At 44.8% G+C, this 24,539-nt stretch overlaps 1 long non-coding RNA gene across 1 annotated transcript; it reads left to right on the top strand.

Moving 5' to 3' along the window:
• Nucleotides 1-3,480: 3,480 nt before the first annotated feature.
• On the top strand, nucleotides 3,481-11,965 carry LOC308521311. The gene is made up of 3 exons (XR_013996157.1): nucleotides 3,481-3,737; nucleotides 10,869-10,993; nucleotides 11,559-11,965. It is a non-coding gene; the product is annotated as an uncharacterized lncRNA (long non-coding RNA).
• The last annotated feature ends 12,574 nt before the right edge of the window (nucleotides 11,966-24,539 follow it).

Genomic DNA, 24,539 nt, shown 5'->3' with positions numbered 1-24,539 from the left:
TTCAGACACGAAACATGCATTTTTGGAATCGTTTCAACTTGAATTAGTTTTAAGAGGATATAGGCTCATCAATGAGGACATTTTATAGAGTGATAAATGATGACCTCACTTCCTTGGAACATTTATACTAAGTTAGCTTGCACATTAATTAGGTGATAATTGAGTTTTGGTATGGTCTGAGACTCAATATTAACACATTATTGAAAACTGATCATTACAAATTATAGCAATAATAGATGTTGAAATCCACCATGAGCATTATGAAGCCCATCAAATTCAAAGCAAAGACAAATTTTAAAGCGCAAATTCAGTTCTAGAGGAAGTTAAACTTTACTCACTGAAATTATTTAAATATCAAATATGGGGTACAGATTTAATCAAGAGGTATAGACTACTTTGGCCACTAGAGGGAGCTCATACTTTAAAAAATATTTGGAGCAACTGCACCGTCCCAAGAATGGCCACTGTGGGTTTAAAAATTACTAATGATGTTGCCCTAAAAAACAAACAAACAAAAAAACAATAAATTTTTAAGGCTTTTCCCCCCACTTTTTTAACATCCCAGAGGGTTGGGTAAATGAGAAAAAAAAGTAAATCAATATGAATACATTAAAATTGGCTAGAAATGTTCAAAAGAGTAATCTCTGGTCACACATATTTATAGCTATGGATTTAATTTAGTTCCCCCTAACCCCCAGAACATAAAGTATATTTTAAAGGTGCTTTATTTTAAAAATCACATTCCTGCAAAAGTAAGAGTTGTGGAATTATTTATTTTGTTTTCATTTATTCAAGAAATGGGAGAATTAATATCATAATTGTATCATTACGTGTATGTGATACAAGTGATGTTTCAGGTATCAACCCCTGCAATGTCCCTACGGGCTACTCTCTTGACACCATTTTCACTGCCACAGGCCCGGGTGAAGGGTTGGCTGTTCTCCCCTGGATTGTCATGGAAAGTTTCTTTTGGTCTCTCCACCTTCACTGACTACCCTGTCTGGTGTCTACCAAATGCAACTGACTTCATACAACACTCTCAGGCTAATTTTCTTAAAACATAATTTTTATCACACCACTATTCTGCTCAGAAAACTTTAGTAGCTCCTTGCTTCTGCAAAACAGAGCCACAGACAGCCACTTGGTATCAGGATCCAAGTCAATACCACCGCCTCGTCAGGCCCACCAGCTCTGCTGGAATCATTCTCTTTTCTGGATTCTCATGGCAGTTTTTCTGTACTGACCTTTATTTTATAATTGCTTAGGAGCATGTCTTATATCACCACCAGGAAGAATTTCCTTAAAGGAATGAGTTCTTGCTCAGATAGCAGAGAGGAAGCTTTGCCTCAGTGAATATATAATGTTGAAGGCCTGCTTAACAAGACCATATTTGGGAAGCATTCTGAGGTGGGATTCATAAGACCCAGCGTTCTGGTTATCTACTGCTGCATAACAAGAGATCTCAAACTTAGTGGCTTAAAGTAACAATTTATTATTATCTTTCAAGATTCTGAGGGTCGACTGGGCTCAGTGGGTCGGTTCTTGCTTAGTCCCAAAGGCAGTTGCAGGCAGAAGGTGGCTGGGCTGGAGTCAGCTGAATGCTCCACCATGTTGGACATCCAACTCGGCTTCCTCATGCTCATCCTGCCCAGACTAGGCTGGCCGAGGTCTCTGGGGGCTGGTCCAGCGCTTTGCATTCTCTCTGAGGCTCCTCCACGTGACTAGCTTGGACTTCCTCAAGCATGGTCGTCTCAGGTTAGACTTCTTATGTGGTGGCTGACTTTCCCCAGAATGGACATTATCAAAACCCCAGTAAAAGTGGCGAGGCTTTTTGTGAGTTAATCTGGAAAATCACAGGCATCGCTTCCTCCCCAGTGCCAGCCCAGCTTCAGTGTGGGAGGGGCAGTACCTCAAAAGATCAGGATATTGTGAGAGGGCCGTCTTTGGAGCCCACCTACCTCACCTGCTAACGTTTCCAACATGGAAAACACCTTCATTTGAAGAGTGGAAGATAGATGCTCAAGATAGACCAATCAGAAGAACTGGAAAAGACCCAGGGACAAAAACAAAAAGGGATCAGTCAATTATTGCTTAATACAGTCACAAATCTTTTTATTGATTTCAGAGAGGGAGAGCGAAAGAGAGAGAACTATTAATGATGAGAGAGAATCATTGATCAGCTGCCTCCTGCACACCCCGCACTGGGGATGGAGCCTGCAACCCAGGCATGTGACCTGACCACAATAGAACTGTGACCTCCTGGTTCACAGGTCGACGCTCAACTGCTGTGCCAGGCCGGCTGGGGCTGGGCGCCACAAATCTTCTTAAACACTTCTGGGCAAGCGGTGGGGTCTATGTTGCCCTCTCCCCCTCCCTGAAACAGGGCAAGCTTTTCTGACTGATCCGATAGAGAATAACAGTAGTGATGCTATGTAACTTTAAAGGGAAGGCTAAGAGGGCGGAGATATTTCTGCCTCACTTACTGGACTACTTGCTCTTGAAACCATCGATTTCTAAATAAGCAGCCTGACTTCCTTAGGCCGCCATGCTGCGAGGAAGCCCAAATTAGGCCATGTGGGATACTGAATAGACACTGTCACTCATTTGTCCTCATTAGGATGTCATATGAGTGGGGGCTGGGAATTCCTGGCCTCCTGGCCCTGGAGACATGTCTGAATTCTCAGAGGCTTCACCGAGGGCCACGGAGTTGGTTGGGGGCACTGGCAGGCCAGGTTTTGTAGCCCCGAGGCCCCTTTGAAAACAAGAGTGAAGGCTGGATTAAGACTTGGGGTGGTCAAGCATAAAGTCATAAGCAGGTAGGAGACAGCATACCCATCCGGGACTGCAGACTTTCCGCGCGTTCACTCCCAGCTCAGGCTCAGGGCTCGGTGCCCCGTTCTTCCCTTTGGCTCGGCCTTTGCAGCTTTTCCTCTTCCTGTAAATCTCACTTAAGGGTCAGAGACTTGAGACGGGCCACCGGAGTGTGGACAGCCCGGGTGGGAACGGTGCTGGCACGTTTGGCTGCCGCGGGGCGGGAGGGAGCCAGGCGCAGGCCCCGCACTCTGCCCGCCGGCTCGGCAGCGCGTGCAACAGTCTGAGGGGGAACAACGTCCGCTGGCCTCACTGCGAGCGAACCGCCAGCGCCCAGCTGCCTTTGAGAAGGAAGGAGGCGGCACTGAGACGCGACAGAGAGAAAGGGAGGGGCCGCAGCCCCCTCGCAGGCGCCCCAGTGGGGCCTCGGCGCGCGGGGACAAAGGCGCCGGCGGGGAGGGGCGCTGCCCTCCGCCGCGGCCGCTGTCGGAAGAGAGAGCCTGGGGGGCCCTGCTTCTCTTCGCCAACAACCCTCGGGGCCCTCTCTCTGAAACAGCTGGTGCCGAGGCCCCTGGCCTGGGGGGCGGGGGTGGGCCCGGGGCGCCCGGGGAGCAGAAGGCAGGTTCGCGCTTGTCGGGGGGTGCGCAGCCGGCGGCCCTGGGAGCCCTCGGGGCGGAGGGGAGAGACGCGGCCAGGCCGTTCCCAGGCGTCCCGGCTCTCTAGGAACGCGAGGAGGCACTGCCTTGGCCAGCTTCCTGCGATTCAGCCGGAGCCCGGCCCCCGGGAGGGCTCGCTCTGGGAAAACAAATGCGCGAGGGAAGGACGAGGAGGAGGAAGTGGCAGCCAGGACGCTCCAAAGGGACCGCGGCGAGCCACGGCCAGCCGCTGCAGAGCAGGAAGCGGAGCACAAACAGGATCTGAGCGAGGTCATTTGTTTGGGAGAGGAGGGGGGAGGGGGAGGAGGGGGGAGGAGGGGGAGGGGGAGGGGGCAGTGTGAACGCTGGCGGGTCAGAGCCTCCCAGGCCTGGTCGTCCTGCCCGGGCGCGCGCGCTGCAGAGCAAAGCCTCCCGCTCCAGCCTGGGCTGCAGGCCGGCTGGCTGTCAGGGCGATGCAAAGCTCCACCTCCCTCCCAGGCCCAGACCCACCCCCAGCTATCCTCCTGGGGAGCTGGGTGGGGGGCGGGGGGAGGGGGAGTGAGAGTCCCCGAGAGAGCTTTTGTGATCTAGATGCTCAGGATATTCGTGCAAATTCTTAAATGTTTTGGGTAAGTTTCCTGTTTGTGAAAATGCCAGTCTCTGAACAGATGGTACTGGATTTTGGGAGTAACTTCTTCAGTCCACTTCTACTTTATGAATTTTATTGTTTTAAAATTGTATTAAAGCATAGTTAGCATGCAGTATAATTAGTATTGATTTCAGATGTGCGACACAGCGACTCAACAGACATCTGTGTATCCTACTGCTCACCACACCAAGCGCAGTAACCGTCTGCCACTGTGCAGTTGCCACACTGTTACTGACGGTTCCCCTTCACCTTTCCACCCAGCCCTCCACACCCCTCGCCCTGGCAAACGTCACTTTGTTTTTTTGTGAGTCTGTTTTTGTTTTGTTTTGTTTGCTCATTTGTTTTAATTTTTTTAAATCCCACATATAAATGAAATGATGTGGTATTTGTCTTTGTCAGACTTATTTCACGTAGCATTAATAACCCTCTAGGTCAGTGATTTTCAACCTGTGTGCCACAAGAATTTTTAAAGCATGCAATACCTGACTATTCAGTCAAGGGCACTGACCTCTTTTCCCTTAGACCAGTGGTTCTCAACCTTCCTAATGCCGTGACCCTTTAATACAGTTCCTCATGTTGTGGTGACCCCCAACCATAAAATTATTTTCGTTGCTACTTCATAACTGAAATTTTGCTACTGTTATGAATCGTAATGTAAATATCTGATATGCAGGATGTATTTTCATTGTTACAAATTGAACATAATTAAAGCATAGTGATTAATCACAAAACAATACGTAATTATATATGTGTTTTCCGATGGTAGTAGGCGACCCCTGTGAAAGGGTCATTCAACCCCCAAAGGGGTCGCGACCCACAGGTTGAGAACCGCTGCCTTAGAATGTCAAATAAAATAATGACAACAACCAACACAACAAGAGCCATCCAGTGTGAATGAATGAAAATTATACCTTTTTTGGGTCAGGTCAGCAAAAAATATATTTTTTGGTGTGCCGCAGAATTTTAATAATTTGTTTGTGTGCTGTGAGATGAAAAAAGTTGAAAACCGCTGCTTTACCATCCCTGTTGTCACAAATGGCAAGATTTCATTCTTTTTTATTGTATCTACTTTATAAATTTTAATAGCCCGCTTTCTGCATGGTGCTATTTTTGGCTGAATAATGGATAACAGAACTTTCTCATGAACTATTTGCTCAGCATCTGGCTTTTTTAGAGACAATTTCAGGAGCTTTAGGGTGTGAAAGGACATCAGTGTGACCTTATCACATGTTATTCAGTGCCAAAAGACTGAGTTGAGGTATTAGAAGGAACGAAGAAAAAATAACATGCCTGGCCAGCGTAGCTCGGTGGTTGAGCATTGACCTATGAACTAGGAGGTCACGGCTCGATTCTCGGTCAGGGCACATGCCCAGGTTGCGGGCTCGATCCCCTGTGCTGGTGTGCAGGAGGCAGCCACTCAGTGATTCTTTCTCATCAATAATGTTTCTATCTCTCTGTCCCTCTTCTTTCCTCTCTGAAATAAATAAAAATATTTATATACTAAAAAAAAGAAAGAAAGAAAAAATAGCATGGAACCAGAATCCAAAAAGGTGTATAACTCACAGTTTTTCAAGAAATGGGACTATTTCACTCCTGGGTGTTATTTCTCAATGTTTCACCAAAAAAAGGGTCACTTTTTTTTTTTTACTTAACTCGTTCTGTTCATGTTTCCCAGAACCCCATTGTAAGCAGAACTCATTAACCAAAAAGTGGGGGTTTGTTGTTATTTTTTAAATCAGAGCATTTACTCAAAACAACAATGAGGTACCATCTCACACCTGTCAGGCTGGCTATCATCAACAAATCAACAAACGACAAGTGCTGGAGAGGATGTGGAGAAAAAGGAACCCTCGTGCACTGCTGGTGGGAATGCAGACTGGTGCAGCCACTGTGGAAGACAGTATGGAGTTTCCTCAAAAAGTTAAAAATGGAACTCCCATTTGACCCTGTGATCCCACTCCTAGGAATATATCCCAAGAAACCAGAAACACCAATCAGAAAGGATATATGCACCCCTATGTTCATAGCAGCACAATTCACCATAGCTAAGATCTGGAAACAGCCTAAGTGCCCATCTGTAGATGAATGGATTAGAAAACTGTGGTACATCTACACGATGGAATACTACGCTGCTGTAAAAAAGAAGGAATTCTTACCATTTGCAACGTCATGGATGGAACTGGAGAGCATTATGCTAAGTGAAATAAGCCAGTCAATGATGAAAAAATACCACAGGATCTCACTCATTCATGGATAATAGAGACCATTATAAACTGATGAGCAAAAATAGATACAGAGGCAGAGTTGCCTCAAACAGACTGTCAAACTGCAGCGGGAAGGCCGGGGAGAGTAGGGGGGCAGAAGGGTGGGGGTAAGAGATCAACTGAAGTACTTGTATGCATGCATATAAGCATAAGCAGTGGACATAAGACACTGGGGGGTAGGGGAGGCCAGGGGATTGTCAAGGGCGGGGGGAAAAAGGAGACATGTAATACCCTTTGTAATACTTAAAGCAATAAAACTATTAAAAAAATAAATCAGAGCGTTTAAAAAATAACAAACAAATAAACATGAACACAGACAGCAGTGTGGTGATTGCAGGGGGGTGGGGGAGGGTGGACCGACATGGAGGAGGGTATAGGGGGGATAAATGGTGATGGACGGAGACTTGACTTGGGGTGGTGAACACACAATACAGTGTAGAGATGATGTGTTGTAGGCTTGTGCATCGGAATGAAACCTGTATAATGTTGTTAACCAGTGTAATCCCAATAAATTCCATAAAAAGAAAAAAAAAAACACCTCTTCCAAGAACTTTTTAAGTGGACTCAGCTGCTAATTACTCTGAAACTCTCTGCTCTGTGACTGTGACAAGTCACAGCCGCCCCATTCAGCTCAATGTCACACTATGTGTCCCTGGAAGGGACAGTGGGGACACCTTTACTGGGCCCCAGTGGGCCTGGGACGGCGGAGCAAAGGGAAGGGGCAGATGGCCAAGTTAAACAGGCAGTTTTGCATTTCAGGGAATTTACGGGCTGCTTCCGGGTCTAAATAAGATGCAGCACAATGCCTTCTCTGCGGGCTCCCTGCACACTCCACAGTGTGGGTCCGGCCTGGGCCAGTCTTTCTTAACATTTTCCTTTACACTTTTTTCCCCCACTGGATACTCTAACTTGAATTTCTTTTCTGGAAACAATCACCCGGCAAGGATTAGCCCTAGAGATCACTGGGGAGTCACTAGACACAGCTGGATTCTTACACTGGTAGAAATGTGTCTTTTAAATGGTATGTCCTGAAATGATTCATGCGGAATTCAGTGAACTATTTGTGGCAGAAGCCTTTGTTGCATAGCTGTTGGTCAAGGCAGGGGTTTTTCAAAGTGTTAGAAATTACAACTGGCATTTAAGACGATATAAGATCTCTCATTTATAAAATGGAAATAAATATACATGTATATATAATATAGATACACATACTAAGAAAGATGCAGCTCTAATGTGTCAAATGTGACTGCATTTCTCTCTCCAAAAAATGATAAAATATTTCTCTTACTCTCCTGTAATTCTTCTATTTTAATTTGTGTGCTTGAAGCAGAAAGTCGTCTAGGAAGATTGTAACTATTGCCCAGTGGTTGGCTCACAGGAAGCTGTGTAGGGAAGAATTAATTGTTGTAATTATTTAAGTACAACAATTGCAGCAACAACAACAAGTGCCTATACTTGACTTCCCTGGCATTTCATAGTATGTGCATTTAAGTTCTCATAAGGACTAGCACTGTGTCTTCTAGCCCTCTCTGTGGCAAATGGTCTGGACTGAGCCTCCAACCACGGACTGACTCTCCATCTGTGCTCAGCTAACAGTGATATGTTCTAATGTTGGAGGAAACATAGCTTCATTGGACTTAGTGTATGGTGGTCTCCAATTTAGTGCCATCTGAGGGGAATGTTAGGATCAATTTTGACTCTATGATTTCTTTTTTTTAAAATATAGTTTTATTGATTTTTTTACAGAGAGGAAGGGAGAGGGATAGAGAGTTAGAAACATCGATGAGAGAGAAACATCAATCAGCTGCCTCCTGCACACCCCCTACTGGCGATGCACCTGCAACTAAGGTACATGCCCTTGACCGGAATGGAACCTGGGACCCTTCAGTACACAGGCTGACACTCTATCCACTGAGCCAAACCAGTCAGGGCTTGACTCTATGATTTCTATCACACATGCATACCTGGGTACAGATGATGTCCTGAGTGCTACTAACAGGAACTTAGTTCCAGCAGGACGTGCTGCATGTACTTCCAGAAACTCCACTGGTATGAGGGCTCAGTGAGTCCTGGGAGAGGCATTTGTTGACTTATATCAGGAGACAAAGGCTCATCTCTCCATTTCCTGAGAAACGTCCAAACCTGTAGAGAATTTTTATGAGTCACTTGAGCCAAACTGGCAACATATGCCGGGGAGCAAGATCTCAGATGCTCCCAAGATGAACTATTTTGCAGCTTCCTTTATGCCTTTGAAATTAAAGAGAGAACATAAGGAGGGTTACATGGAAAGTAGGGTGGGATTAGATGGCAGGATAGTTAACAAGATTTTGTGCTCTCTTGAGGGTGGTTACTTAAAGCTGTGTTAACCTAGGTGAATCGAAACAATGGAAAGGGCTTGCTTAAGGCAGAAATAAGCCTTTCAGTAAATAAGTTATATGCCTGAGGTGTGACTTCCCACCATGGCCTGCCCAGTTAGGAATTTATGATCAGATCACCCTTTGAGGTTACTTTCCATAGAACCCCTTTTTTTTGTCCACATAATCTATCCCAAAGAAGCCCTGGAAAATATGGAAATCTGTATGCACAAGACTATTAATTGGAGCACTATTTGTTTATTAAAAACAATTCAAATGTCAGTGAAAAGGAGGCCATCAACTATGGTTATAGCTACACAGTGGAATATTATACAACTGTAAAAAGAAGAGTAATATCTCTATATACTTCCATTAGAGCTCCAGGATATAGTGTTAATGAATTAAACAACCTATCCATCTGTTATCTATCCATCTATTATCTATCTGTCTATCGCTAATTATCCATCTATCTCTAAACTCCTAGTTTTGTTCCCTGGAGAGGCCTAGAACAAGGATCCGATTAGGAATGAGCATTCCTAACACAGAGATTATGCTCTCCTAAGAACTAGGGCTTTTTATAGAAATACCTGGATCCAGGTCTGCATCAAGAAATGCTCAAGCTTGCCCTGACCAGTGTGCTAGATGGTTAGAGCATTGGCCTGCACACCAAAGGGTCTTGGGTTTGATTTCTGGTCCAGGGCACATGCCTGGGTTACAGGTTCAATACCCGGCCCCCATTAGGGTGCCTGTGGGAGGCAACCAATCAATGTGAAAAAATATCCTTGGGTGAGGATTAACAAAAAACAACCAACAAACAAAAAAGAAATGCTCAAGATGAACCTTAAACATCTAATCATACTGAAAACAAGAACACTATTAACAACTATGATTATGTCAAAAGTAGTCAGGAGCACACTTGCAAGGGCTTCCATTTGACTATCAATGAAAATAATAGCTGCAGTAAATTGAAGCCCATCAGCTATATTTAAATCTATGAGTTCATAATTGTTAGGGTCGCTGAAAGAGGTGCATACGAGGCCAAAGAAGTAAAGAATTATAAACTTATTAGATCATCTGGAAAACCAGATGGACTGAGCCCCAAAATGGCGCCAGCCCCCAGGGATGGGGAGTCAGAGATTTTAAAGGACTGTAGACAAGATTTTTTTTTCGATGGAGAATTCTCTGGGTGGGTCCGGATCTTGGGCAAGTCTGAAGGGGAAAGATAATGGTCTCAGCAAGTGGAATGTGGTCTTAGCGAAAGGGAGTGTCAGTTGTAAAGTGGTCTAAAGGTCAGTCCACAGGGGAGGGGGTACCGATTCACTTATTTGATCAGACCTAACAATACTGAGTATCAAAAGAGAAGTTCCCTGGGAAGTGAGGTCAGTGTGATGACAAATCTCAAGGCAGGTAAGGGACAGCCCAGGTGGTTAAGGGCAACGGTGTGAGTATATGAATGACCCCAGGCAGCAAAGCAGGGGTCCAAGATCAACGTTGGCGCACCAGCAACTGGCATAGGAGGCCTCCAGGAGAGTGAGCACGCTATGCTGGGACCTGGCCAGGGCACAGGAGGCCAAGAAGGTCACAGTGGGGTCGGGGTGCAGCGAGGACTGATGGAGAAGGAAGACCACAGATGGCTCTCACCATTACATTCACCTCCATGTTATTTTGTTCCTGATGCTGTGACCTGGGCATTGATGAGTATTTGTTCCTGATGAGCATTAACACCAAGGCAATTGAAGTCAGTTACCCTGAGAATCTCATATTATTGTAGAAAAATCTAAGCACAGAATTTTTTCTTTCTCTTTTTTCCTTTTTTTTTTTTTTTTTGGTTAATCCTCACCCAAGGATATTTTTTCCATTGGTCTGTTAGAGAGAATGGAAGAGAAAGCGAAAGACAGAGGAAAACATTGATGTGAGAAAATCACATCAATTTGTTGCCTCCTGCATGTGTCCTGACCAGGGCCCGGGCTGGGGAGGAGCCTGCAACCAAGGTACGTGCTCTTGACCAGAATCAAACCTGGGACCCTTTGGTCTGCAGGCTGACGCTCTATCCACTGAGCCAAACTGGCTAGGGCTAACCACAGAGTTTTATTATTAAAATCAATTGATTTTATTATAAACCATAAAAGGTTTTCCGCTCCTTTATTTCAAGCAGAAAATTTGCCTGAAAACCAAGCTCATCTTGCTGGGATTCCTTCCTGAGAAGCAGGTTTCCCTCTCCACTGAAACGCTCCACAGTCCACCAATGATTCCTCTTCACTTCTGCTCCTCAAGAGCTAGGTGAGTGACTCAGCTGTTTGGCTTTCATTGTAGATGCTGTCAGTCCTTCCGTGGGGGGTCTGTTTGAGCAGGGACGGGGCTGAGCTTGCTTGGTTCCCAAGGCCTGATGCTTTTCCTGACTGAGGTGTTATGATTGGATTTATGTTTTTATGAGTGCAGGCTTGTTTCCTGGTTTTTCAGATTTAAAGAAGCTATTTGAAATAATATACTTCCTTCTTCTTTGTGATTGAATCTATGGTGGTAATAAAACAAAAAAATAAAGAACAGCTGTGCAGAGATGTGACCATGACTCCATAATTTCCAGTTAACTTTGAACAACAACAAAAGGCTGAAATGCAAGAAAATTAAAATCTTCCTCGGAGCAAAGATTCTGGTCAGCTTCACCCCTAACCCTTGCAGTGTCCAGGATGTCCTGTATTTGGGAGAGAACAGTGTTCACAGAGCTTAAACCTGGAGACCCAGGAGCTGGGAGAAGCGTTTGGTAGGGTTCCCTGTTAGCTAACTGGTCTCATTTTTGAGAACTCTGAAGCCCTTCATCTCCCCTTCTTCTCCTTCCTTTCTCCAGGTATATGCCTCCTGGCTCCTAATGAAAGTCAACTCTTCTGGAGCAAGCCTCACCTCAGGACGAAAGCAGAAAGGAGTTGAACACTGACTTAAGGAAAGTGTATAGATTCCTATTGCTTGTAAAGTGCATGAAGACAAACTTTTTTTTTTTTAAATATATTTTATTGATTTTTTACAGAGAGGAAGGGAGAGAGATAGAGTTAGAAACATCGATGAGAGAGAAACATCGATCAGCTGCCTCCTGCACATCTCCCACTGGAGATATGCCCGCAACCCAGGCACATGCCCTCGACTGGAATCGAACCTGGGACCCTTCAGTCCGCAGGCCGACGCTCTATCCACTGAGCCAAACCGGTCTTGGCAAGACAAACATTTTTATTATTTTAAATAAATACTCAATTCGATCTGTATCTAGTGGAGTGCCTTATTATAACGGTACCCGAGTCTTTAAAATAAGGTCTGGAACGCCATTCTGGCCTGCATGTTTGATTCTGTGAAAGGCGTTTGAAAGCTGAAATTCTGTCTCACTTCCCTTCTGAACTCGCATGATTATACCCGATTTTCTGAAAATGAGCAGGGCCAGTGTCTGATATCTGTAAATGGCTTGTATTTACACAAGGGCCGAGGAGATTGCTGAAATGGTTGTACTCTGGGAGAGCTTTATGACAAAGATGAGTTGTGAGGAGTGTTTGATGAAGAAAAAGGACATTCAGGTGGAGAGGCCGGTGGTGGTGGTGGTGGTGGAGGCAGGTGTGGAGGGTCGTAGAGGGCTTGGCATTGCAAGAATAGGTGTCAAGTGACAGGGAGGGGTAAGTGGAATTCCAGTCTCATCAATGTCGTTAGGCGAAGGGGTGCGTGGAAGTGGCTAGCCGCAAACTCGTGATCAGGAGCTGTAATTTAAAGCAGTGGGAAATCAGCTACGTGGACCTGGGGAATGATTGAGTGGTACCTGTTGGTAAGTTGCTGAGGAAAGGATGATGTCATTGGAAAAGACACGAGAACGAGCATTCTTGGTCTCTAAAAGTGAATCTGGAGGGAAGGAGTCTAGAAAAGGCCGAGGCACCTACAGTGGGAGCCAAAGGGCCATGGCTGGAGTCAGGTCATAGCACGGGAAGGGTTGAAAGTATTGTATGTGGGGCAAGAATTACTGTGAGAGAACACCTCCAGGGTTAGAGGTGAGGCAAAGAAATATTTAGGTTCAAGGGAAACCTAATCACAAATCAGGAAAATGGGAGGAAAGTCACGCCACGGGTGCCAGTGGAGGAAGTGGGAGAATGGGATTGCTGCGGTAAAAAGAATCATCTCTGGATGTGGAATGTGACGTGTAACAACTTTTTGAGAAGTAAACGTTAGTAGAAAGTTGTGGTGCACAAAACATTTTGTCGCTGTCTAAAGACCACGTGTAAATTTCATGTAGATGATATAAAAGCCTTTTCAGGAGGCTGTTTGTTTTGGTGTTTACCTTACTGATGGCAGCTTGGCCCACAAACATGCCTGTTAGCAGCTGCTGGTTCCTTTCAGAGAACCAGTTCCTAGGCCCTGGGAAGACTCACTTGGAGAATTGCAAGGCCTTCAATGTGAGGGCACAAGGGGCAAAAAGGAGATGAAACTGGGAAAGCAGGGAGATTAAAACAGAGGGAGTGAATGCACCATTGAGACTTAGATTTTCCTCAACGAGAACTGGAGAATAACTGATGCTCTTTCAAGCCAGGGAATCACATGGGCAAATGTACATGTTAGAGAAACCCAACAAGCAGCAGACAGTGGAGGAGACCATACAAGTGAGACCACAGCCTAGAAGGGAAGTATTTAAAGAATAACCAGAAATCTCATTTGCTGATAATGATTGGATGTTTACTGTGCTCTGGGCCCTGTTTGGGGAGCCGGAAAAACCAGAAACAAAATAAGCAAAGCTCCTGCCCTTGGGAAGCTTATATTCTAATAGAAAAAATTTGAAGACATTGAGTGTTGAGGAACAAAATAAAGCTGGAATGGGCGTTATAGAGCCTATGGGAGTCGGGGGAAGAATGTTGTTATTTGTTAGAACAGTGCTCAGAAAAGGGCTCAGTGAAGGAGAACTGAGTGAGACACAAGCCACACAGACATGGACGGGAGCAGGGGGGAGGGGGGTCCTTTGCACAGCGAGTACAAAGGCCCTGAGACGGAAACGTACCTGGGCTACTAGAGAAACACCAAGGAGGCCAGTGTGCCTGGCTGAAGGTGAGCACGGGGAGAGGTGAGAGATGAGGGAACTTAAATTCCTGGAATAAAAATGTATGCCATGCAGAGGATATTGAGGGCAGTGAAACTACTCTATGATACCAAAAGGGTGGAGACATGCCATTATACATTTGTCCAAACCCATAGAATGTACAGCACCAAGAGTGAACCCTAATGTAAACTATGGGCTTTGCTTAATTGTGACATTCAATGTAGGTTTATCAGTTGTAACAAATGTACCACCCTAATGGGGGAGGCTGTGCCTGTGGAGGAGGAAGGGTAAATGGGAAATCTCTGTACCTTCCTCTCAATTTTACTGTGAACCTAAAACTGCTCTATAACATTGTCTTCAAAAAAAGAGAAGGAAATTGCCCTAACCAGTTTGGCTCAATGGATAGAGCGTCGGCCTGGGGACTGAAAGGTCCCAGGTTCGATTCTGGCCAAGGGCATGTACCTTGTTTGCTGGCACATTCCCAGTGGGAGGTGTGCAGGAGGCAGCTGATCGATGTTTCTCTGGTGTCGATGTTTCTAACTCTCTATCCCTCTCCCTTCCTCTCTGTGAAAAAGCAATAAAATATATTTAAACACACACACACACACACACACACACACACAAAAAATAAAAAGAGAGAAGGAAATAAAATACAAATTGCCATATATAGAGAGAAGCAGTACAGTTACAGCAGACAGGTCCCAAGGAGATAGAAAGAATGGCAAGAAACTCCTCAAACGTGTAGATGCACTGTTGTTCTCCATTGTCACCTAGAAGCCCATTTCTTGCCTGAAGCCTGGGCCACCTGCTTTATAGCTGGTTTTGTCCCCAGGCTGCCCTGTAGTCTTCTCTAACACTCTACTCCCTGTTCTTTTTTTTTTTTTAAAATATATTTTATTGGTTTTTTTACAGAGCGGAAGGGAGAGGGATAGAGAGTTAGAAACATCGATGGGAGAGAAACATCGATCAGCTGCCTCCTGCATGCCCCCCACTGGGGATGTGCCCGCAACCAAGGTACATGCCCTTGACCAGAATCGAACCTGGGACCCTTCAGTCCACAGGCTGACGCTCTATCCACTGAGCCAAACAGGTTAGGGCTACTCCCTGTTCTTTTATCAGTCAAAGATTTTATCTTCATTCATTTAAAAATACTAATATCTCCACATTCTTTGACTCTGCCAATTCTAAATACAAGGTTTCCCATCTCAGCCATCATGCACATCTCCGCTCTCGATGATTTTACAGCTAAGATCTCCAAACCCAAACATCTCTGTCCACAGCTACCTGTCCTCTTGCCTTGTCCCTTTCCCCCAACTCTCTCTCTCTCTCTCTCTCTCTCTCTCTCTCTCTCTCTCTCTCTCTCTCTCTCTCTCTCTCTCCATAAGGGAAGACTTGGCCCTGACTTCCCTGATAAATTTGAAGCCATCCCTCAATTCCTCTTTACACCTGGAAATGTTTAGTGTCCTCACCCATTTCCCCTTCTTTCATTTCTGTTTGGAAGATAACGTGTAATTAGGTCTTTTCATCACCCTTTCAAAAAGTAAACCCATTCATTCCCTTTGTATTCCTCCCTTCAAGATCTGACTTTATTTCTTACTCTTTCTTCTGGCATCTTCGCCTTTTCCCTCTCTGCTAACTCCTTTTCTTGGGTTTTTAAACATGATAGAAATTCTTCTCTCTTTCAACACAAAAATAGCATCCCTGTAACCACACTGCCCCCTCAGGCACCTGCCCTATTCCTCCTGTCACCACCAAGCTTCCTGCGGGAACAGCTTGTGTTCCCTTCCCAGCGCGCTCACTCCACCGCTCTGCCTCTGTGCTGAGTTTTCTCTTAACAGCTGGGATAATTTAATCTGCATATTCAGTGGCTTCCTGATTCTCGCTAACCAAACGTTTTATGCTAAATTCCCTTCTCATTTTACACTATCCTTGGTAATTTCATCCTTTCCTTAGGCTTCTAACATTATCTCTATTTGTATCCTTATATCACCATGCCTGCATTCTCTTCATAGGGCATAGAAATGACTCACAAATAACCAAAATGCAATAATGTAGGAAATTCCTGAAGTTGAAGGTGGAGACAGATGGTCCCAGATGGCAGGTGTGATGAAGGCCCTCAGGGTGACAGAGGTGTGGAGGGATCCTGACCGCCCTCCCACCCCGTCTTGGCTCCCCCATGCCAAGCCACTCAGGCTGTGCTTTCATTCCCTTTCCACATCAAGATCACCCTTTTCTCTGCTCTGTCACTTTCTCCCACAGTCAGCGTTTAGAAACTCCTTCCCGATCTTCTGGGCCTCGCCTCTGGCCCCAGCTGCTATTACAGCATTCAGTTCCACGCGACTTGGATCAACTCCAGTGAAGTGCAGAGACACCCGGTGCCACCATATGGGACGGCCGGGGTGGGGAGACCGCCAGCACCGTGCGAAGGCAGCCTGGAAGTGTGCAAGAGCGGATGATCCGTGGAGCCATTGTTGACCTGGAGGGTGGGAGCTGATGGATAAATGCTTTCTATTGTCACGGACAGCTGTGAGCCACATTTTATAAGGCTTCTCAAAGGTCTGATAGGATTGAGTGTCAAGTTATCACAATGGTGGCCAACCGATGAAGCATCCGTACTGGCCTCCTCTCCATCCCATTCCTAATGTTATCGTGGTAATTACCTAGTTATTAATATTAATAAAAGGAAGGGAGCAAAGGGAGGGTCAGACATTGTTGATCATATTCAGCTGGAAAGCAGAAGCCTGTTTGTTTCACCAGGAAGTCACAGCTTCACACCCCAGAGAAGGCAGCATTGTCCCTCCGCAGGGCTTAACACCCCTCCCGTCCCCCATCGGGTACTGGGTGGTTGGGGGAGAAGTAGGAGATGGGCACAAGCACAATAGAAGCCAGGGTGGTGCAGGGGAGGTGCTTGTCTGCCAGTCTAGCCCGGGGAGCAATGGATTGGCTAGGGGGTGGACGCCATCAGAAGCGTGTGAAATCTTGAAAAGGGCATTGGTCAGTGTGAAGGAGCTCCTGGTTGGAATCCCTGGAGAGTTCCCTCTCTCTTGTTCACTCTTGCTCTCTTGCATTCATGAGTTCTCTCTCCATAGCCATGTGGCCTTAGCAGCCTGTGGCCATCGCTCAGGATGCTGGACTGGACTGGACTTTAATTGGAGCAGCAACACGGGCAGTGGCCTTTATTCTGGCCCTGCTGAAGACACAGCTGCACCTTTTCCACGCGGGACACACAGAGATGGGACCTTGCAGGGGAACCGCCTTAATTTTACATCATCAATAAAGCTTTCCACGAAGCCCCATCCTCCCGTGGGGCCCTGGGAAATTCACTTTCTCTCTGTACCCCAAGAACTCCACTTTTACCGATAACACTGCTCCTGCAATCATATTGCCAAGTAAACTATGCACATATAAACCTTTCTTTCAGGCCCTGCTTGAGGAAAATCCAGGCTAAGTTCTGGAATAGGAGTTCATCGTATCATGTCACATGTAGTGCATGTTATGAGAAGTATGGAATGCAGTGAAAGCACACAGGGAAGACACCAAAAGTATGCCCAGGAAACTGGAGAAGGCTTCCTGGAGGAATAGAAGGTCTCCGGTGAGAGTGAAGGATGAGTGGCCAGAGAAACTAGGATGGAAATATAAGGAAGAATAAACTTACAAAGAAAAGGGTGTGTAAAACGTTGGAGTTGATAAAGAACATGGCACACTTTTATTAATGGTATCAGAATAGTCCCCATAATCCAAACTCAAAAACCTCACTGGGACACTAAATTATTCTTCTCCTCAGGACCCTGAATACTGTCAACCAGCAGTTTCCATCTTAGGGCAACACCCTCCGTGCAGGCCCTCACTCTCTCCCCTTTGACCATCTTGTGTCCCCGCACCAATTCATCCTCTAATCTGTGGTCAGAACAATATTCCTAAAACTCTTAACAGGCCTCTTCCCTATTCAAATGCCTTCAGTGGCTCACAGAATTGGGAAGGTTGTTCCCTCCAGTTTTAACCTCTCTCTTCCTCCTCACCCATCTACGTATTGGCTTTGATTCCTATGTCCCCATTATGTCGTTATACCTTTCACCTTTTGTGCCCTTGCTTAAGCTTTATAATTTCCCACCTTATAAACACTTATTTTTTAAATAGGTAATCTCTCTACGTTTAAATCAACAACTTATAAAAGGCTTCACACACAAAGGAAATCAACATCTCCCTTCTACTCTCAAACTTCAGATACACAGTTCCCTTCCCCAGAGTCACCACCTCCTACCTGCTTTCTGCACATCCTTCCAGGTGTATTTGTCACCTGCATGAACATATTGGTTATGTAGTACATATAACATAGATAATTCCAAATTCTTTTATGTAATACTCTATGTCTGTGTGTATACATACTAGTACATACAGCATTTCCCGCACATTGGATTTTTCTCTCAATAATATATTTTGGACAGTGTTGTTTCTTCTTTTCAACCATCTAAACTATTCCATTCTGCAGACGTCCCATAATTTGTTAAACAGTCACCTAAAGTTGGTTACTTAAGTTTTTCTAATCTTTTGCTATAAAAGTAATGCTGCAATGACTATCATTGGATTTCATCACTTTGCACGTGAGTTGGATGTTTGATCAACAATCCAGTGACAAGGAAGAGTCACATTTGAGATTCTGTTCGAGCTTTATGTTTTGTCGAGGCCTCATAAGCTTCTAGGCTTTCACTATAGAGCACTCTCTTTGGCTTTTTTGTCTTCTTTTGTATATGCCTGACTCAGAGAACGAATTGTTTAAACCCTAAAATAGTTTTGACAGATACAAACAAGTGAAATGTCCCTGGCATCTGTTTCTTTGTCCAAATTTTTTATGAGGACACACTATGAAGTTCAGCAAAAAAAAAAAAAAAAAAAAAAATCAACAAAAGAAAGAAAAAAGAGAAAACACCCAAGTTCTATGGCTCCATGACTCCAAGGTGTCTCTGCTGAGTGGCTCTTCTGGGACAAGCGAGCACATGTAGCTTTCCGAGTGTTGCTTTTCAGATTGAAGACAACAGCACATGAAAACAATTACACAGAGAAAAACCAAGGAAGGCTGAAAGACGTTTAGGATAACATAATGCAGCAAAAACACAAGTTTAGAAACATCTTTGAAATTCAAACTAGATTTCCCAAGTTATTTTGGAATGGTTGAGGGCAGATGGTAAGAATCACACATGGGACATACCACAAACCCTCCAGTTTTGTGGATGTTTTGTATGGGAAAGGGGTGTGTGTGTGTGTGTGTGTGTGTGTGTGTGTGTGTGTGCTTTTTTAAAAAAAATATTTTTTACTTATTTCAGAGAGGAAAGGAGAGGGAGGGAGAAATAGAAATATCAATGGTAGGAACATCGGCTGCCTCCTGCACGCCCCACACTGAGCATGTGCTCTGACTGGGAACTGGACCCTGACCTTCTGGTTCATAGGTCGACACTCAACCACTGAGCCTCGCCGATGGGGCTGTGTGTGTATGTTTTAAGAATATAGTGTTCAAGAAAAAAAATTATCAGGCCAACCATTGATGATAAAATCTCTCCAAGTTCCAAGAATTTTTTGAAAAACTACGTTATCCCAGAATCTCAAAGTCCCCAAGTACCAGCTAATTAGCTGAAGGGTGGCTTCAGAGGTTACTCATTAGGTCAAGTGTTTTAAATACCCGTAGCCCAGAGATAAAAATGGCATCTGTACACCCTTTCTGCAGCCCTTTGGCCAGCTCTTCAAAAATGCAACCTTAGCAGAGAAAGCCTCACCCTTGGGGTCACTTCCTGACCTTTCTTCAGGCTCAGACCATGCAAAGTAAAGGCCGGCTGGGCTGCTGGTTTCACCTGGAAGAAGACTCTCTCCGGGAGGTAGCACTTGCTCTCCTGCCCCTCAGATGAAAGGACATGGCCCAATGGGCTCACTCTCCCCTGCTTACCTCGGACGTTCAACGTGAACCATAGTGGCAGGTTAGGAAAGCGAGGCATTCCCAGGGACATAGTTTCGCACCGTGGGGTGAGGCTGGCAGCCTGTTTGCAGGTGCGCATGCAGCACTGTGGCTCACCCCCTGGCACTCCTGAACAGGGACCTGAATAAAGACAACGAGGCTCCTGCCTTCCCCCTGCTCCCTTATCATTTCCGTCCTACCCTCACTTTGACTTTCTGTGGCGTCTAACTCGAGCCCTCTCCAGTCAGACACACTGGGCCAAATACCAGCTTTGCAATAAACAGATTAAATCCTAAACTGATTCTTCCTCCCACACAGGGTGTGACCCTGGGCACATTAGGTCATAGCCTAGAACAGTTAGTTCCTAGCTTCTCTCTCCCTCCCCTAAACCAAAAAACTATCCATGTTGCTGGAAAAAAGACCTAAAGCTTGCAAATTTATCGAGACAGTCCAAATTTATACAGAAGACACTCCTACAGAGGTCACCTATTAGAAGGGCATAGGAACTGGGCAATTTGGGGACAAAGATGAAAAGGCTATTTTTTGTTGCATATAGTTTCATATATTTTAATATTATTTCTTTATTGTTGCATATAATTTTAAACTTCTACTTTTTGAGTCACATAAACACACTATCCAGTCAATAAAACTACAGTAAGAAAAAAGCCAGAAATATATCTGTAGAAAAATATTACTTTATGCAAATCAAATCTGTCTTTTCCACAGATAAAATATTATAATAGGTTTATTTTGTTTAATGACAAGATTTTTTATTGAAATGGCCATAAATATTATCATGAACTTTATTGTATCTGTATTATATAGTATAAGGCAATGAAATTTTTAAAGCTGTATCATTTCAATTCCTCTTTTTATTCCATTCATTGTGTCATAAAAACCTGAGTAAAACGTTAACATTTGTAAAGCACTTTAATGTTCGTCATATGTTCTGTGTAATTATGATCTCCACCCACCGACGAGGCCAGGGCCTGCACAATGCTTCACTCCCCAGCTGAGGAAATGTGTTTTGACTTGTTCAAGGTCACAGAGCAAGCAACTGGCAGAATGGGGATTTGAACCCGGTTCTCCTGGCTCCAAATGTTGCCATGTTTCCTCTAATTTCAGGGCAGAATTCATACATGAAATGTTTAAATTTAGCTTGAGATACTAGAAAAAGAAAAGCAAAATTTAAATGAGTCTCCTATTGACAGCACCATCATAATTCATACATGCTGTAGTTTACATTTCAGAGGTTCCATTTCTCTATTCTTAGATCTCCAGTGCGTTGCCCAGAAACACTTGCCACCATCTCAGAATCCAAAGAGACATATTTTTAGTGTTTCCCTACTTTGAAAGGAGATCAGAGCAGAGAACTGGGAATAGTTGGTCTGGATAGAAAATGTAAACCAAACCTTCTCTTACCCTGAAGAGTGTGATGAACTAGGACTGATGCTGTAAGTGGCTAGACATGCTATGCAGCACCATACAAAAAGATGATACCTACAGATTTAGTTCAATGTAAGGGAAAATGGTAAATCAGATTTTTATGTGTATGCGTATCTTAAAAAATGTGAGGAAAGGAGATGTCACTGACATATGTATTCCCACGCCCACAAACAATTCTCTTTTTATCAGTAACTAGAGAAAGCTAGTTTTCTCTATTTTTATGTTGTCATTATCTTTGGTTGAATACAACTGAGTTTCTTAGTGAAAAAAAATTCTGTTTAGCCCTGGTCCCGTGGCTCAGTTGGTTGGAGCATTGTCCCATGCACCAAAGGGTCACGGGTTCGGTTCCCTGTCAGGGTACATACCAGGTTTGGGGTTTGATCCCCGGTTCAGGAACATACAGGAGGCAACAAATCTCTCTCTCTCTCCTCTCTCTCTCATCAATAAACATCCTCAGTGAGGATTTTTAAGAAATCCTATTTAGTGTAATCTAACTTCAGGGATTAAACACACACACACACACACACACACACACAATTATTCCATAATATGGCTGTTTAAGGATATTGGAGTCAGAAGGCCCCAGCCCAAGCCCTGACCTGGTACTTCCTACCTGTGAGACTTTGGGCAAGTAACTCAACCTTTTTGAAGACAGACCCGGTGACAAACAAGGTAATGAATGTAAGGCAACAGTTACTTCTTGAAACATAGTGTTCATTTGTTCACGCATCCATTCCACTAATAGGAGCACCTACTAGATGCAGGCCCTGAACCTGACACTGGAGATGTAGCAGCAAACAAAACAGCCCCCCAGCTCCAGAGAGATCACATTTTCCGAAGGGAGACAATTACAAGTAAGGCAACATTTAGAAAGGCCATAAGTGCTATTGAAAAAAATTATGGGGATAGAGAGGAGAATTTAAGGGTAAAGTTTTCAGTAGATTGATAAGGAAACGCTATGCTTAAAAAAAGAATGGGTTTAATAAATATCGGTTATAATTATTACAGTTGTAGCATATTATTCTACATTCCACATCATATTGGCAGGACTTTGTGAGTAGACTAATGAATCTAACACTATTAATGGCAAACATAGAAGATAATCATACACATACACTCACAATGGCCATGCTCATCCTGCTTCTATGTAAATAATTATGTTCCAGAATCATTCTAAAGCCCCCTATTATTAAACACTTGGTTTACACAAAATTTTATAGCATATCTGCTGTGAAGGTTATAATAATGCTGTGATCAAAACTATCCTGAATGTGTCAAAATAAATGTATAAAGTAGACTTACCAGCTGTGTGGCCCCATGTACTTCAGCCTCTTCGTGTCTCAGTTTCCTCAGTGGAACACAACTATACTTCCTGGTTAAAGCTTGTTTATAATTTAGAAATAATGTATAAAAAGTGCTTGGTCCTTTGGCATTGCAATGAAGCAACTGCTGATGTAAACAGTTTGGAAGCATTGGGGCCAACTCATTTCATGTTCCAATAAATATATATATATATACTAGACCCATGAATGAAATTCATGCAAGAGTAAGCCTTCCTTCCCCTGGCTGCCAGCCCTGGCTTCCCTCTGGCACCCAGGACTCGGGCTTCCCTCACAGCCCCAGCTTTGTCTGGAAAGTCATCTGGAAGGACATCTGGCCTAATTAGCATATTATGCTTTTATTATTACTATTTTATATATATATTAGAGGTCCAGCGCATGAATTCGTGCACCTTGAAAAGAACTGTGGGCTGCGAGACTGCGGTGGGCACAGGGGCGGGTCTCTGCCCATCCTTCGTGCCCCTGCCCGGCACCTCTGCCGTGGCTCAGGTCCCCTGTCTGCCGGCAGCCCCGTTCCCACCACCATGGCCCCCATGCACTGATGGCAGTGGTCCCACTTGCACCCGCTGATGGTGCAGAGTGAGTGGGCCCAGTGCCAGCAGCGGGTGTGAGTGGCGGCTGCTCCCCTGATCTCCCCTCAGGAGCAGGGGCGGGTGGAGAAGCCCTCAGGGGTGATTGGGGCTGGCAGCTGCCGCTGGCACCCACCGACGGCGGCCAGCGATCGGGGCTGGTGCCGGCAGCAGGTGCAAGTACCAGGCGGGACCGCAGCACACAGAAGCAAAAAATTTTCAGTAACCAGAGGCTCATCCCGATGACAGCAACCAGCACCCCACCTTGGTCTGGCACCCCGCTCACCTCTTCAACCATCCTGCCTCAGCCGACACCTGCCATGTTCCCTAGTGGTCAGTGCACATCATAGCGACCAGTTGTTTGATTTGGTTGTTCCACAGTTTGGTCTATTTGCATATTAGGGTTTTATATATATAAATACGTATTAATATCTGAGGATATTTTTTTCATTGATTTTTAGAGAGAGTGGAAAGGAAAAGGAGAGACAGAGAGAAATAGCAGTGTTGCCTCCCGCACGCCCTCTCACCAGGGCTGGGAGCCTGCAACTGAGGTACATGCCCTTGACTGGAATCAAACCCAGGACCCTTCAGTCTGTAGGCTGATGCTCTACCCACTGAGCCAAATGGGCCAGGGCTCCAATAAAGATAGCAATAACATTTTTAAAAAAGTGCTTGGCATATGTAGGAACTAAAAACGAGAGTTTGTTTCACTTAATTTGGCACTGTTCTCAACAGCTTTCTGTCCTTCTTGGTGTTTCTCAGTGGAAGACACACTTTCTCTTGTTCAGTTTCTTTGGGCTCCGGAAGCAGCAGGTCCTTTCTCTCTGGGTCTAACGACCCTTTCTTAGGTCTGAGCATGTGTGAGCTGAGCATTGCCTTTCACAGCTAGGTGTTGGCAGTGCCAGGGCAGGAATGTAGGCTCTGTGACTACGGGTGTGGGGCCCTTCCTTAGCTACACCATATGGCCTCTGAGGGCTTGCGTTGAGTCTCCATTCAATTGAAATTCTTGTAGAAGATCATTGGCAATAGCTTTAGCAGTAACCAGCTCTCTAAATTGTTAGAATGTTCTTGTCTGTTTCGTGCAGATGCTGTCTTGCTCCCAGGGCAGCTGTGAATGTAGGAACTCATCGCGATGCGGACACCACCAAATAGCAATCAGCACAGAAACCTTATAAATTACCAACAGATCACTGTTTCTGTCTGCCAGCACGTCCAATGCCAGCCAGACTGGGGCTTTTTTAAATTTCATTTTGTTTTGTTTTTGTTGTTTTTTTTCTACTGGAAAATGTTATGATATAGAGTAAATCTTTGTGGACTGGGAATGAAAACATAGACTCACACCAATTAATGAGCTTGGCAAACTGGAGGGCACATACCTGCTATATTTGTAAAAATGAACAACAACTCAAAAATTAGGGATCCTTTTCTAACAACTCAAAAATTAGGGATCCTTTTCTCCCTTTCCCTTACT

The sequence above is a fragment of the Myotis nattereri genome, assembly GCF_964212035.1.
Source record: "Myotis nattereri genome assembly, chromosome: 6".
NCBI lineage: Eukaryota > Metazoa > Chordata > Mammalia > Chiroptera > Vespertilionidae > Myotis > Myotis nattereri.
Note: the sequence above shows the minus strand (reverse complement) of the source record. Positions and strands in the feature narration are given on the sequence as shown.